The sequence below is a fragment of the Ranitomeya variabilis genome, chromosome 2 (genome assembly GCF_051348905.1).
Source record: "Ranitomeya variabilis isolate aRanVar5 chromosome 2, aRanVar5.hap1, whole genome shotgun sequence".
In the NCBI taxonomy this organism is placed as follows: Eukaryota; Metazoa; Chordata; class Amphibia; order Anura; family Dendrobatidae; genus Ranitomeya; species Ranitomeya variabilis.
Genome location: NC_135233.1, coordinates 862,161,967 through 862,177,016, shown reverse-complemented (window position 1 = coordinate 862,177,016; position 15,050 = coordinate 862,161,967). Strand labels below are relative to the sequence as shown.

The 15,050-nt window shown below is 45.2% G+C and overlaps 1 protein-coding gene across 5 annotated transcripts in view; it reads right to left on the bottom strand.

Annotated features, from left to right (window-relative positions):
- TP63 (tumor protein p63) overlaps positions 1-15,050 on the bottom strand; it is a 273,579-nt gene that overhangs the window by 244,869 nt on the left and 13,660 nt on the right. Inside the window, exon 1 of one of the 5 annotated variants that reach the window (XM_077290282.1) lies at positions 4,486-4,541. The exons of the other annotated variants lie outside the window; for them this stretch is intronic. The gene's annotated coding sequence lies outside the window, so the exon portion shown is untranslated. Of the gene's footprint in view, positions 1-4,485; positions 4,542-15,050 lie in introns of those variants that run through there. 5 annotated transcript variants of the gene reach the window in all.

The window sequence follows — 15,050 nt, the reverse complement described above, 5'->3', positions numbered from 1 at the left end:
TAAAAATAAAAAAATCATATTTTTTCACAAAAATTATCTTTTCACCACCAATTTTTTATTTTCCCAAGGGTAAGAGAAGAAATTGGACCCCAAAAGTTGTTGTACAATTTCTCTTGAGTAAGCTGATACCCCATATGTGGGGGTAAACCACTGTTTGGGCGCATGGGAGAGCTCGGAAGGGAAGGAGCGCCATTTGACTTTTCAATGCAAAATTGACAGGAATTGAGATGGGACGCCATGTTGCGTTTGGAGAGCCACTGATGTGCCTAAACATTGAAACCCCCCACAAGTGACACCATTTTGGAAAGTAGACCCCCTAAGGAACTTATCTAGAGGTGTAGTGAGCAGAGCCGTAAAAATAAAACAAAATTTTTCCCACAAAAATTATTTTTTAGCCCTCAGTTTTGTATTTTTCCGAGGGTAACAGGAGAAATTGGACCCCAAAAGTTGTTGTCCAATTTGTCTTGAGTACACTGATACCCCATATGTGGGGGGGAACCACTGTTTGGGCGCATGGGAGGGCTCGGAAGGGAAGGAGCGCCATTTGGAATGCAGACTTAGATTGAATGGTCTGCAGGCGTCACATTGCGTTTGCAGAGGCCCTAATGTACCTAAACAGTAGAAAACCCCCACAAGTGACACCATTTTGGAAAGTAGACCCCCTAAGGAACTCATCTAGATGTATTGTGAGAGCTTTGAACCCCCAATTGTTTCACTACACTTTAGAACGCAGAGCCGTGCAAATAAAAAATATTTTTTTTTCCACAAAAATTATATTTTAGCCCCCAGTTTTGTATTTTCCCAAGGGTAACAGGAGAAATTGGACCCCAAAAGTTGTTCTCCAATGTGTGAGTATGCCGATACCCCATATGTGGGGTAAACCACTGTTTGGGCGCACGGGAGAGCTCGGAAGGGAAGGAGCACTGTTTTACTTTTTCAACGCAGAATTGGCTGAAATTGAGATCGGACGACATGTCGCGTTTGGAGAGCCCCTGATGTGCCTAAACAGTGGAAACCCCCCAATTATAACTGAAACCCTAATCCAAACACACCCCTAACCCTAATCCCAGCTGCAACCCTAACCACACCTCTAACCCAGACACACCCCTAACCCTAATCCCAACCGTAAATGTAATCCAAACCCTAACCCTAACTTTAGCCCCAACCCTAACTGTAGCCTTAACCCTAACCCTAGCCCTAACCCTAGCCCCAACCCTAGCCCCAACCCTAGCCCCAACCCTAGCCCCAACCCTAACCCTAACCCTAGCCGCAACACTAGCCCCAACCCTAACCCCAACCCTAACCCTAGCCCCAACCCTAACCCTAGCCCCAACCCTAACCCTAACCCTAACCCTAGCGGTAAAATGGAAATAAATACATTTTTTTATTTTTTTTATTTTTCCCTAACTAAGGGGGTGATGAAGGGGGGTTTGATTTACTTTTATAGTGGGTTTTTTAGCAGATTTTTATGATTGGCAGCCGTCACACACTGAAAGAAGCTTTTTATTGCAAAAAAATATTTTTTGCATTACCACATTTTGAGAGCTATAATTTTTCCATATTTGAGTCCACAGAGTCATGTGAGGTCTTGTTTTTTGCGGGACAAGTTGACGTTTTTATTGGTAACATGCTCGGGCGATTTTTTGATCGCTTTTTATTCCGATTTTTGTGAGGCAGAATGACCAAAAACCAGCTATTCATGAATTTCTTTTGGGGGAGGCGTTTATACCGTTCCGCGTTTGGTAAAATTGATAAAGCAGTTTTATTCTTCGGGTCAGTACGATTACAGCGATACCTCATTTGTATCATTTTTTTATGTTTTGGCACTTTTATACGATAAAAACTATTTTATAGAAAAAATTATTATTTTGGCATCGCTTTATTCTGAGGACTATAACTTTTTTATTTTTTCGCTGATGATGCCATATGGCAGCTCGTTTTTTGCGGAACAAGATGACGTTTTCAGCGGTACCATGGTTATTTATATCCGTCTTTTTGATCGCGTGTTATTCTAATAATAATAATAATCTTTATTTATATAGCGCCAACATATTCCGCAGCGCTTTACAGTTTAACAGTTTCAAACACAACAGTCATAGGTAACAATGTTAACAATACAGCAATAAAGCAAAATAAGACGACCCTGCTCGTGAGAGCTTACAATCTACAATGAGGTGGGGAGATACAAAGTACAGGTGTGTATTTACAATGATGTATTTACAATGATGGTCCAGCCATCTTCAGGGGGTGGGGGGTAGGTGAGATAGTGAATGGGCTACACACACACACAAACATAAAATGACTGATTAGGGAACGCGATAGGCCGCTCTGAACAAATGAGTTTTGAGTGAGTGCCTAAAGCGCTTTTTGTTTGGCGGTATGAGAATAAAGCGTTGTTTTTTGCCTCGTTTTTTTTTTTTTTTTTTTTTTTTACGGTGTTCACTGAAGGGGTTAACTAGTGATATAGTTTTATAGGTGGGGTCGTTACGGACGCGGCGATACTAAATATGTGTACTTTTATTGTTTGATTTTTTTTATTTAGATATAGAAATGTATTTATGGGAATAATATTTTTTTTTTTTCTTTATTTAGGAATTTTTTTTTTTATTATTTTTTACACATGTGGGAATTTTTTTTTTCTACTTTTTCACTTTGTCCCAGGGGGGGACATCACAGATCGGTGATCTGACAGTGTGCACAGCACTCTGTCAGATCACCGATCTCACTTACAGCCGTGCAGGCTTACCAGCACCTGCACGGCACCCGGAAGTAATCCCTGCAGGACCCGGATGCAGCCCCGCGGCCATTTTGGATCCGGGGCCTGCAGGGATAGGAGGTAAGAGACCCTCGCAGCAACACGATCACATCGCGTTGCTCCGGGGGTCTCAGGGAAGCACGCAGGGAGCCCCCTCCCTGCGTGATGCTTCCCTGTACCGCCGGCACACCGCGATCATGTTTGATCGCGGTGTGCCGGGGGGTTAATGTGCCGGGGGCGGTCCGTGACCGCTCCTGGCACATAGTGCCGGATGTCAGCTGCGATAGGCAGCTGACACCCGGCCGCGATCGGCCGCGCTCCCCCCGTGAGCGCAGCCGATCCTGCTGGACGTACTATTCCGTCCTTGGGAATTAGGGCCCACCCCACATGGACGCAATAGTACGTCCAATGGCAGAAAGGGGTTAAAGAATGAGAGTGATGACGCCAAAGAGTATATACCGTATAGTTGCTAAGGTGGGCCCCGACATGGGATACTCACAACACACGGGGATATGATCACACACACAAAATGCGCCACACACTACCACATGCTTGAACACATATCACTCTCAGCACACATTTCACCACACATACACCAACCTCACCACAAAAAAGTCGAAACACAAAAGTCGCTGCTCAAAACTCGCCACATGCAAAACTCGCCACACGTAAAACTTGCACACGCGGAAAAATTGCCACATGCACAAGAGTTGCAACACATGCAAAAGTTGCCTCACACAAAACTTGAACATACTCAAAACGCACCACACAAAACTCGCCATGCGCAAAACTCGCCATGCGCAAAATGTGCTGCACACAACTTGCTACACTAACCTGTCTCATGCAACTCGACACAAAAAGTTGCTACACGCATGTTGCCACACAAAACTCATCTCACAAAAGTCGGTACATGCATGTCGCCACACGCAACTCAACACACAACTTGACACATGAAACTCGCCCTAAAACACACAAGTCTGGTATTATCCTTCAAAAATAAAAATCTGATTAATAAGCAGACAAACTACAAGAGCAACAACTGTACCATATAGCAAATACGGCAGCTGTCAGTCACATGACCTGTCTATTATGTGTATGTGTGAGCTAATGTATACTGCCAGGGGGGAGGGCTTCCTGTTGGCTGGGGATTTATCAGGCTGCCAATTTAGCTTACAAATACGGAGGTAAAAATACTGAGCAAATAATGTGTGAACGAGGTCTAATACAGGAGGAGATGACACACAGATATATACTATATACAGGGGAGATGACACACCGGTATATACTATATCCAGGAGGAGATGACATACAGGTATATACACTATATACAGGAGGAGATGACACATATGTATATAGAGGAGATGACATACAGCAGGTATGACACACATATATACTATATACAGGGGAGATGACACACGTATATACTATATACAGGGGAGATGGCATACAGGTATATACTATATACAGGAGATGACATGCAGGTATATACTATATATAGGAGATGACATACAGGTATATAGTATATACAGAAGAGATGACATACAGGTGTATACAATATACTGGAAGAGATGACAGCAGTATTCAGAGATCATCCAAGTGCTGTTCGTTTTTCAATGAGAAGTTTGAGAAACATACATCAGTTTTTTCGTTGCCTACAAGGCAATCAGATTATCACTGATACACACTGATAAACTGATGAGAGAAAAAAAAATAGATAGAATTAGACTTACCAGTAATTTGATTTTGAGTAACCCACCACGACAGCACACCTGGAGAATGTTAACCCTTTCCTAATAGGGACAGGAAAGTACAAAGAGGTTAAATAATACTGAGGGGGGAGTGTGTGGGAGGGGTTATTAAAGGGCACCTGTCACCCCGTTTTTTCCGTATGAGATAAAAATACTGTTAAATAGGGCCTGAGCTGTGCATTACAACAGTGTATTTTGTGGACCCCGATTCCCCACCTATGCTGCCAAAATACGTTACCAAAGTAGCCGTTTTCGCCTGTCAATCAGGCTGGTCTGGTCAAAAGGGCGTGGTGTCTTCCCCCAGATCTTGCTTAGTTTTCCGTTGGTGGCGTAGTGGTTTGCGCATGCCCAAGGTCCCGAATCCACTGCACAGGGGAGTGCAAAGAGCGCGATGTGCGTTATTTCCCTGTTGATCGGTGGGGGCGGCCATCTTCCTTTGGCCGCGCGTGCGCAGATGGAGCGCTCTGCTGCCCGCGGCTTCAGGAAAATGGCCGCGGGATGCCGCGCGTGCGCAGATGGAGATCGCGGCGGCCATTTTCCTGAAGCCGAGATGCGAATTCTGCTTCAGGAAAATGGCCGCCACGATATATATATATTTTGCATCCTCGCATTGAATACGGATTACTGTTCAGGAACATTTCTGCGTGTGTAGGCCGTAAAAAAACAGACAATATTTTTATATGTTAGGTCTGAGCCCGGCCTAAGTCTAATTCTATTTTCTCCAGTAACCCCCCACAACAGCACACCTGGAGCATTACCCAAGAGTAATGTTTTAGGGAGGGACTATAGCTCTGAGGACTTTTCTCCGGAAGGATGTCCTCTTCGGACATCAGGTCTAGCTTGCAATGCTTGCAGAATGTATGGACAGAGGACCAGGTAGCAGCTCTGCATATCTGCTCAATGGAAGCACTGGTTTTCTTGGCCCAGGAGACAGATGTTGCTCTGGTAGAGTGAGCCATAAATTTATCTGGCGGTGGAAGGCCCTGGACATGATATGCCTCCGAGATTGTTTTTTTTTCCCCAGATCCGCAAAAAAAAACCAAAAAAACACATACACCATACACACACACACAACACACATACCATAAAGATACAGCCTTCCCAAAACCTGTCCAATAACAAATGCCCTAGCTCTTGGATCTGGATTTTTCCGCAGCGGATTTGGAAAATCTGCAGTGCAAAACCACTGCGGTTTTCACTGCGGATTTTATCGCGGTTTCTTCTGCGGGTTTTCAGCTGCACTTTCCTATTGGTGCATGTTGAAAACCGCTGCGGAATCCGCAGAAAGAATTGACATGCTGTGGAAAATAATCCGCTGCGTTTCCGCGTGGATTTTTCCACAGCACGTGCACAGCGGGTTTTTTTTCCCCATAGATTTACATGGTACTGGAAATTTAGGGAAAACTCCGCAGCGTGTGCACATACCCGAAGTCTTCTTCCCCCTTATTCTGGCCTCGAAGGTGAACAAACAGGTTTTCGTCCTTCCTAGTTTTTTCCCCATCACCTGAAGGTAATAGAGTACCATTCTCTGGACGCCTAAAGTGTGGAACCGTTCTTCTTCCTTATTTCTTGGCTCTTGATTGGAGAGAAGAATTATCTCCCGAGACTTGTGAAACTCAGACTAGTTTGGGAAGAAAACCTTCTAATCAGTCAGTGGTCGGCTAACATCTAGTCAAAATATGAGCTTAGGGCCACCACCTGGACTTTGAGGGTGCTGCTAGGCCTGAGACCCTTCTCTAGCCCTTCTTGCAGAAAATCCAGGATCTGAGCCAAGTTCGGCTGGTGTGGGTTAGGTCATTCGGGTGCACTCCATAAGATAAAGGTCTTCCATATCTTCTGGTATATGGAGTTGGTTACTGCCTATCAGCTTTTCTGCAGTGTTCTAATGAACTTTTCTGACAATCCTCTGGCCTTCAGGATTGAAAACTCAGAAGCCAGGCCTTCAGTTGTAACCTTACGAGATGCGGAAAAAAAAAATATTGGCGCCCGGTGGAGGAGGCTTCTGACTGGGGGTAGCTCTACCAGTCCTTCTATCCTGACGTTGGCAAGGGTTCCGAACCAGCTTCTTTTGGGTCAGAATGGTGCTACCAAGGTTACCTTGACCTTTTTCACTCTTATCTTTTGTAGAACCCTTGGTAGGATTGATAATGGAGGGAAGGCATAGGCCAGTCTGAAGGTCCACGGGTGGGCTAATGCATCTACACCTAAGCAGGGATCGGATGGATTTAGCGCATAATATTGATCCACCTTTGGGTTCTGCCCACTTGCAAATGGGGCCATCCAGAGGTGGACCTACTTTCTGGTCAGTATCTGAAAGACCTCGGGATCTAGACTCCATTCCCCTGGATGGATTTCTGTTCTGCTCAGAAAATCGGATTGTATGTTTACCGCACCCTTTATGTGCAGAGCGGACAGGGAGAGAAGGTGTTCTTCGGCCCATGAAAATATTCTCTCTGATATTGCCTTCTTATCCATATGCCTTGTACTTCTTTGATGACAAAGGTGGGCAACTGTTGTCGTGTTGTCTGAGTATATTTTGACATGGGTATCCTGGACTTGGGTTACTAGGGTCTTGAGGACCACCTCTAACGCCTTTAGTTCCCTGAAGTTTGTGGATCATCTGCTTATCTCATCTAACCAGCATCCCTGGAATACGCGCTGGGATACCATGGCTCCCCATCCTTTCCCACTGGCATCTACTTTTATAGGGATCGTTGGGTCTTGCGTCCAGGGAACCCCTCTGCTCAAGTTCTTGGTTTTCAGCCACCATGTCAATAAGGACTTTACAAGAGGCGACACCCGGATCATCTTGTCCAAGGATTCTGGGGATCGGTCCCAGTTTGCCAGGATGTGCATCTGAAGTGTTCTGGTGTGTGCTTGTGCCATGCTACCATCTGGATGCAGGATGTTATAGATCCGAGAACCGACATAGCCCATCTTAATGGCACCATTTTCTTGCTCTGTAGTATCTTTATCTTTGATCTTAACAAGATCTGTTTTTGTTTGGGCAAGAAAGATGTTTGGCTATGAGTCTAGTAGGACTCCTAAAAGGTATTTGTTGTTGCAGGAACCATATCTGATTTTTTGCGGTTCAATATTAAGTCTAGATGCAATAAGATCTGGATCATCATCTGCAGATGTTCCTGTAGCATGGGTACTGAAGGCGCCAGCAACAAGAGGTTGTTAAGGTATGGAACTATGCATGCGTGCTGACCTCTGATGTATGCCATAACATCTGACATGATCTTTTTGAAGATCCCTGGGGCAGAGGAGAGACCAAATGGGAGGATATTGAACTGATAATGGCCTGTGTGCTCTACCTGGGTGATAGTGAATCTTAGGAATTTCCAATAAGTTTAGTGGATTGAGATGTAATAATATGCATCCTGTAGGTCTATTGTCGCCATGACGAAATCCTGTCCAATTAGGAGGTACTGTTGACCTGACTGATTCCATCTTGAATCTTCTGTATATTATATAATGATTCAGGGGTTTCAGATTGATTATAACCCGATGGGACCCATTTGGTTTCTTTATGAGGAACAGGTTTGAAAAATGTCCCCCGTTTCTTTCCCTTTCCAGGAATATGGGTACTACCCTTGCAGTTAATAGGTCTTTTACTTCTGCTATCTAGGTGGATTCTAGCTCTGTAGAGGAAAGTTGCATTATTTTTACAGTTTGAAGATATGAGGCAAACTATCTTTATTCCTTCCCTTACTGATTTTAGAGTCCATTGATCTGAACAGATCTTGTGCCACTGCGGAAGGAAGTCTGAGATACGACCGCCTACTGTGCTGGTGTCATGGCTTCTTTTGTCTCTGGCAGTGGGGAAGAAAAAGATTTCTGTCTTTTTCCCCTTTCGGGTAGCACCAGCGACCTGATGTGCCCTTCCTCTTGTACTGAGGCATATGCTCTTGTTGGGGGTGGAAGGGTCTTTTCCTAGTATTCCTAGGTTCCGGTAAGGTCTTTTTGTCCGAAGCCTTTTCTAGCAGCTCATCGAGGGCAGGATCAAACATGTATTTCTCTATGAAGGGGATAGAACACAGCTTCATTTTTTAAGTCATGTCCCCGTGCCAAGATCTCAGCCATAGTGCTCATCTCACAGAGTTTGACAATCCTACACGATCTCGAGGCCACTCTCACGGATTCTGCAGAGGCATCTACTAGGAACCTTGTTGCCTTCTGGAGGAGAGGTAGAGAAGCTAGGATGTCCTCTCTGGGAGTACCTGTGGACAGGTGTTCCTCCAGCTGCCCCAGCCAACGGTACATTGATCGAGCCACATAGGTAGATACAGCTTTGGTATTCAGTAAAGATGCCGAGGTTTCCCATGATTTTCTTAGTAGCCCATCCATCTTGCGTTCCAGAGGGTCCTTCAACTGTAAGGCATCCTCAAATGGTAGTGTGGTCTTTTTAGCTACTAGAGCAATCTGGACGTTGACCTTTGGAATCTCTGACCAGCATGATGCAGTCTCGTCGTTCATGTCCGCTGGAATGGTCAGACACTTTTCTGGGGATACCCACTCTTCTATGACCAGGTCTCAGATGTTTTTATGAATGGGAAATACCTGCCTCTTCCTAGACCAGAGACCTGTGAACATCTGCGCTGCAATCTGGCTATACATTCCACCGTGGAATGCAAAAATCCTCTTCTGTATGCTGGAGCTGGCCGGCATGTGACATCACATCCTGCCGCCGGCTTCAGACTTGAAAGTCTTCTAGTGTGCGTGCTCAGCGTGAGATGCTGCTCCACACGCCGGAGGAGGAGAAGGGTTGGACAGCTTAGAGAGGCCTCCAGCCTCTGGGGGAAGAGAGGCAAGTCTGCTCCCCATGCTACCCAGCCTGAATCTCTTTTCCCCGGTGACTGTTGCCAGTACAGCATACCGTGGATGACCGCTTCATCCCTTGTAGAGACTGGACAGAACACTGAGGGGGGGGAGGATGTGGGAGGGGTTAAACCACTTTATCATTTCCTGTCCCTATTAGGAAAGGGGTAACATCCTCCAGGTGTGCTGTCATGGGAGGTTACTACAGAAAAATAAATAAAAATCAGTTTTTGCATGCTTTAGAAATCACTGATGTCTGAATGAGGCTTAAAGGGAATCTGTCACATGAATTTGGCGGGACCTGTTTTGGGTCATATGGGCGGGGTTTTCGGGTGTTTGATTCACCCTTTCCTTACCCGCTGGCTGCATGCTGGCCGCAATATTGGATTGAAGTTCATTCTCTGTCCTCCGGAGTACACGCCAGCGCAAGGCAATATTGCCTTGCGCAGGCATGTACTCCGGAGGACAAAGAATGAACTTCAATCCAATATTGCGGCCAGCATGCAGCCAGCGGGTAAGGAAAGGGTGAATCAAACACCCGAAAACCCCGCCCATATGACCCAAAACAGGTCCCGCCAAATTCAGGTGACAGGTTCCCTTTAAGTAGTTACAACATGCTCTCATACTCACCTCTTATGATAGACCCTCTAATGCAGGGGTTTGAACCCTCCCCACCCCGCCCACAATGATCTTTTCTGTAGCTCCCAGGCAGATTCCTGGGGACCACAGTGCTCCGGCCACCAGCTGCATTTTGCTGGTCCTTTAAACCCTTATTGTGCTGGGAGCACGGGCACATAGCGTTCACTACTGATTGCTGCATGCACAGGCATTGAAGAACTACATACTGGTGCTCACCAGTGTCAGAATCTTTGTGGGTGGAGTTAGCATGCAATGTGCTCCCAACCCACAAAGACATTGGGGCAGCAATATAAGCACATAAGACATTGGGGTGGGGGCTGTGGTGTAAGCACAGTTCAGTTGTGCGGCCCCCGAAGAATGTTTCATCCATTATAAGTTCATGCTAAAAACATACAACTCTGCCCTTCACCTCTCCAAACAAACCTATTTCAACACCCTCATCACCTCACTGTCAAATAACCCTAAACGTCTCTTCGACACTTTCCAGTCCCTACTCAACCCAAGAGAGCAGGCCCACAACCATGGATCTCCGTGCTGACGATCTGGCCAATTACTTCAAAGAAAAAATTGACCACATTCGACAGGAAATCATCTCCCAATCTCTTCATACCATGCACTGCCCTCCCTCCCCCACTGCATCTAGTTTACTTCTTCTTCTGTAACTGATTCAAAGTCAGAGAGTGATTATTATTATTTATTGTTATAGCGCCATTTATTCCATGGCGCTTTACAAGTGAGGAGGGGTATACATAATAAAAACAAGTACAATAATCTTGAACAATACAAGTCATAACTGGTACAGTAGGAGAGAGGACCCTGCCCGCGAAGGCTCACAATCTACAAGGGATGGGTGAGAATACAGTAGGTGAGGGTAGAGCTGGTCATGCAGCGGTTTGGTCGATCGGTGGTTACTGCAGGTTGTAGGCTTGTCGGAAGAGGTGGGTCTTCAGATTCTTTTTGAAGGTTTCGATGGTGGGCGAGAGTCTGATGTGTTGTGGTAGAGGGTTCCAGAGTAGGGGTGATACGCGAGAGAAATCTTGTATACGATTGTGGGAAGAGGAGATAAGAGGGGAGTAGAGAAGGAGATCTTGTGAGGATCGGAGGTTGCGTGTAGCAAAGTACCGGGAGATGAGGTCACAGATGTAAGGAGGAGACAGGTTGTGGATGGCTTTGTACGTCATGGTTAGGGTTTTGTACTGGAGTCTCTGGGCAATAGGGAGCCAGTGAAGGGATTGACAGAGGGGAGAGGCCGGAGAATAGCGGGGGGACAGGTGGATTAGTCGGGCAGCAGAGTTTAGAATAGATTGGAGGGGTGCGAGAGTGTTTGAGGGGAGGCCACAGAGCAGGAGGTTGCAGTAGTCAAGGCGAGAGATGATGAGGGCATGGACTAGGGTTTTTGCAGATTCTTGGTTGAGGAATGAACGGATCTGAGTGATCAGGCTCCTTGCATCTTCTCACCCAACCACTTGCACCAGTGACCCCATTCCGTCACATCTCCTCCAGTTCCTTTCCCCGGCTGTCACCTCTCACCTAACAAAAATATTCAACCTCTCTCTCACTTCCGGTATTTTTCCCTCCTCATTTAAGCATGCCATCATACATCCATTACTTAAAAAACTATCCCTCGACCAAAACTGTGCCGCTAATTATAGACCCGTCTCTGATCTTCCCTTCATCTCTAAACTCCCTGAACACCTGGTCCACTCCCGTCTTACCCGCTATCTCTCAGATAACTCTCTTCCTGACCCTCTTCAATCTGGCTTCCGCTCTTTACACTCTACTGAAACTGCCCTCACTAAAGTCTCTAATGACCTACTAACAGCTAAATCTAATGGTCACTACTCCATGCTAATTCTCTTGGATCTCTCCGCAGCATTCGATACTGTGGATCATCAGCTCCTCCTCACTATGCTCTGCTCCATCGGCCTCAAGGACACCGTTCTCTCCTGGTTCTCCTATCTCTCTGATCGATCCTTCACTATGTTTTGCTGGTTCCTCCTCCTCTCACCTTCCCCTTACTGTTGGGGTTCCTCAAGGATCAGTCCTATTGGACAAACAATCAGTAGATTTGGTTTCCAGTACCATCTCTATGCTGATGACACCCAATTATACACCTCTTCTTCTGTTATCACGCCAACCTTTTTAGAAAACACCAGTGATTGTCTTACCGCTGTCTGTAACATCATGTCCTCCCTCTATCTGAAACTGAACCTGTCAAAAACTGAACTCCTCGTGTTCTCTCCCTCTACTAACCTACCTTTGCCTGACATTGCCATCTCCGTGCATGGTTCCACCATTACTCCAAAGCAACATGCCCGCCACCTTGGGGGTCATACTTGACTCGGAGCTTTCATTCACCCCCCACATCCGATCACTGGCTCGCTCTTCTTATCTGCATCTCAAAAACATTTCTAGAATTCTTCCTTTTCTTACTTTCGACTCTGCAAAAACTCTTACTGTCTCACTTATTCATTCTCGTCTGGACTATTTTAACTCTCTACTAATCGGCCTCCCTCTTACCAAACACTCCCCGCTCCAATCTGTCCTGAATGCTGCAGCCAGAATCATATTCCTCACCAACCGTTACACCGATGCCTCTACCTTGTGCCAGTCATTACACTGGCTACCCATCCACTCCAGAATCCAGTACAAAACGATTACCCTCATCCACAAAGCACTCCATGGCTCAGCACCACTCTACATTTCCTCTCTGGTCTCAGTCTACCACCCTACCCGTGCCCTCCGCTCCGCAAATGACTTCAGGTTAGCATCCTCAATAATCAGAACCTCCCACTCCCGTCTCCAAGACTTTACACGTGCTGCGCTGATTCTTTGGAATGCACTACCTAGGTTAATATTAATCCCCAATCCACACAGTTTTAAGCGTGCCTTAAAAACTCATTTGTTCAGATTGGCCTACCGCCTCAACGCATTAACCTAACTATCCCTGTGTGGCCTATTTAAAAAAAAAAACAAAAACAAAACAATCAGGTTCCTCGCATCATGTTCTCACACACTTTATGCAGTCAATAGCCTCTGTGTCTGTACTGCTACATACTTAGGCAGTTAACTGGTTCATGCAGCTTTACATGAACACCCAAGCCTTACACTATGGCTGGTCCAAACAACTAAAGCAATTGTTACCATCCACCTCTCGTGTCTCCCCTTTCCCTCATAGTTTGTAAGCTTGCGAGCAGGGCCCTCATTCCTCCTGGTATCTATTTTGAACTGTGATTTCTGTTATGCTGTAATGTCTATTGTCTGTACAAATCCCCTCTATAATTTGTAAAGTGCTGCGGAATATGTTGGCGCTATATAAATAAAAATTATTATTATTATGTTAGAAATGTCCAAATGGCCGTTGGCAAAAAAAAAAAAAGTTCCACACCCCATCTCTAACAGTAGGAAGCATCAAGTGAATAATATAGTAAGGATAAGTACACACTAGGTATTTTTGCTGAATTTTAATGCAGCAAAACCTGTACTCTTGGCAGTAAAGTAGCAGCGTCAAAAACACATGCTTTGGAGAGTTTTTCAGGATCCCAAAATTCAGCTTTGCTTCCAAAGAAGCATGGACACAGGTCACCAATACAAGACATTGGTTCATGAAAAAAATACACATACAAATTTAACAGCTGAGTAAGGTGAATTGGTCTGGAATAATTTACCCAAGACACTAGCAGTGCACTGAGTTTGTAGGACTAACTTTCACACTTTGCATAATGCCTGAGCAACTCAATGGCAGATCAATCTCACACCTTGGTCAGCCACAGGCATTGTTCAAAAACAAAAAACAATGTGTGTGCATGAGATTTCTGAAATCTCATAGGCTTTGCTGGTACTGCAAAACACAGCTGAAAATTAGCATAAAACTGCATCAAAAACGCCTAGTGTGAACTTAGCCCAAAATATGCATGCAGAGCAGTTTTCACTCAGGTGGTCTACTTTCTGCAGGAGTGATCTTCGACCAGTGACAGATCCATTCAATAAAGAGACAGTCCCATGCATTTAGCTGAAGGACCTAGACACTGAATACAGTAATCAAGTCACCAGGACAGATTTCTCTGCTCGCCTTGACTGGGCTTTTACTATCCTTTCTCCACAATTAGAAAATTAACAAGTTTTCATAAGCCATAGAAATATAAAAACAAAACAATCACATTAATATTTACGCCAAAGTACCTGAAAATGTATGTACAGCAATGCTTTCAAGAATGATTTCCTTATTTAATAAGGTCACATCAAACAGAGCGGTAAGGAAAAGCAAATCCCTATTATTTTGCAAAGTGCAATAACCAAACAAAGGACATTTAGAGATTATATTACCACAAGTCATTTTCCCTATGAACAGAGAGGGCCATTTGTGAATATATGTCGTACACTCCAGACACTTGGCAGAGTATTGTGTTCTGGAATTCCCCATGCTCTGCATTATAACACAGCCAAGCTTGGTAGCTATCCTTACTCAGCAGGGCACAGCTGTGCGGGGAACAGGAGGCAGCCCTCACTGCCAAATGCAGACTTCAGTTTGGCAACTAGTAGATTTGGAATTCCCCTCCCTGAATAATGGACCTAGATCAGTGAAAAATCAGAGGAAAAGGTCATTTCTATTCACTGTTTAACAGTACAATACAAAGAAAAAAAATATTCAGCTTTATTGTGCATCTCACGCATAACATGTTCAACTGTTAGTGGAGGACGTTTTCACTATTCATCCCACTGTTAATATTGCGGTGTGTTAATGTGGCACCCCAGGGCAGGGCCGGACTGGGACTAAAATTCAGCCCTGGCATTTGAAGTTACACAGGCCCACTTGTCACATGGTGACTGTATAATATCTTTGTACACTTGTAGGCAGGGCCGGTTTTAGGCAAAGTGGGGCCCTAGGCAAAGTTTAAAATGGGTCCCCAAATGCTAACATATTGCACATCACACAGAAGCCTTTCTGTTGTATTTACGTGCGCTGAGTTCAGGCCGCTAAACGAGTTTGATCGACAATACTGAAGTTGTTCAACGCTTGTTTCCCGGCCTCTTTCCACCAGCTGAGGAATAATGATGAGACAGAACGATCACTAATAGATCAC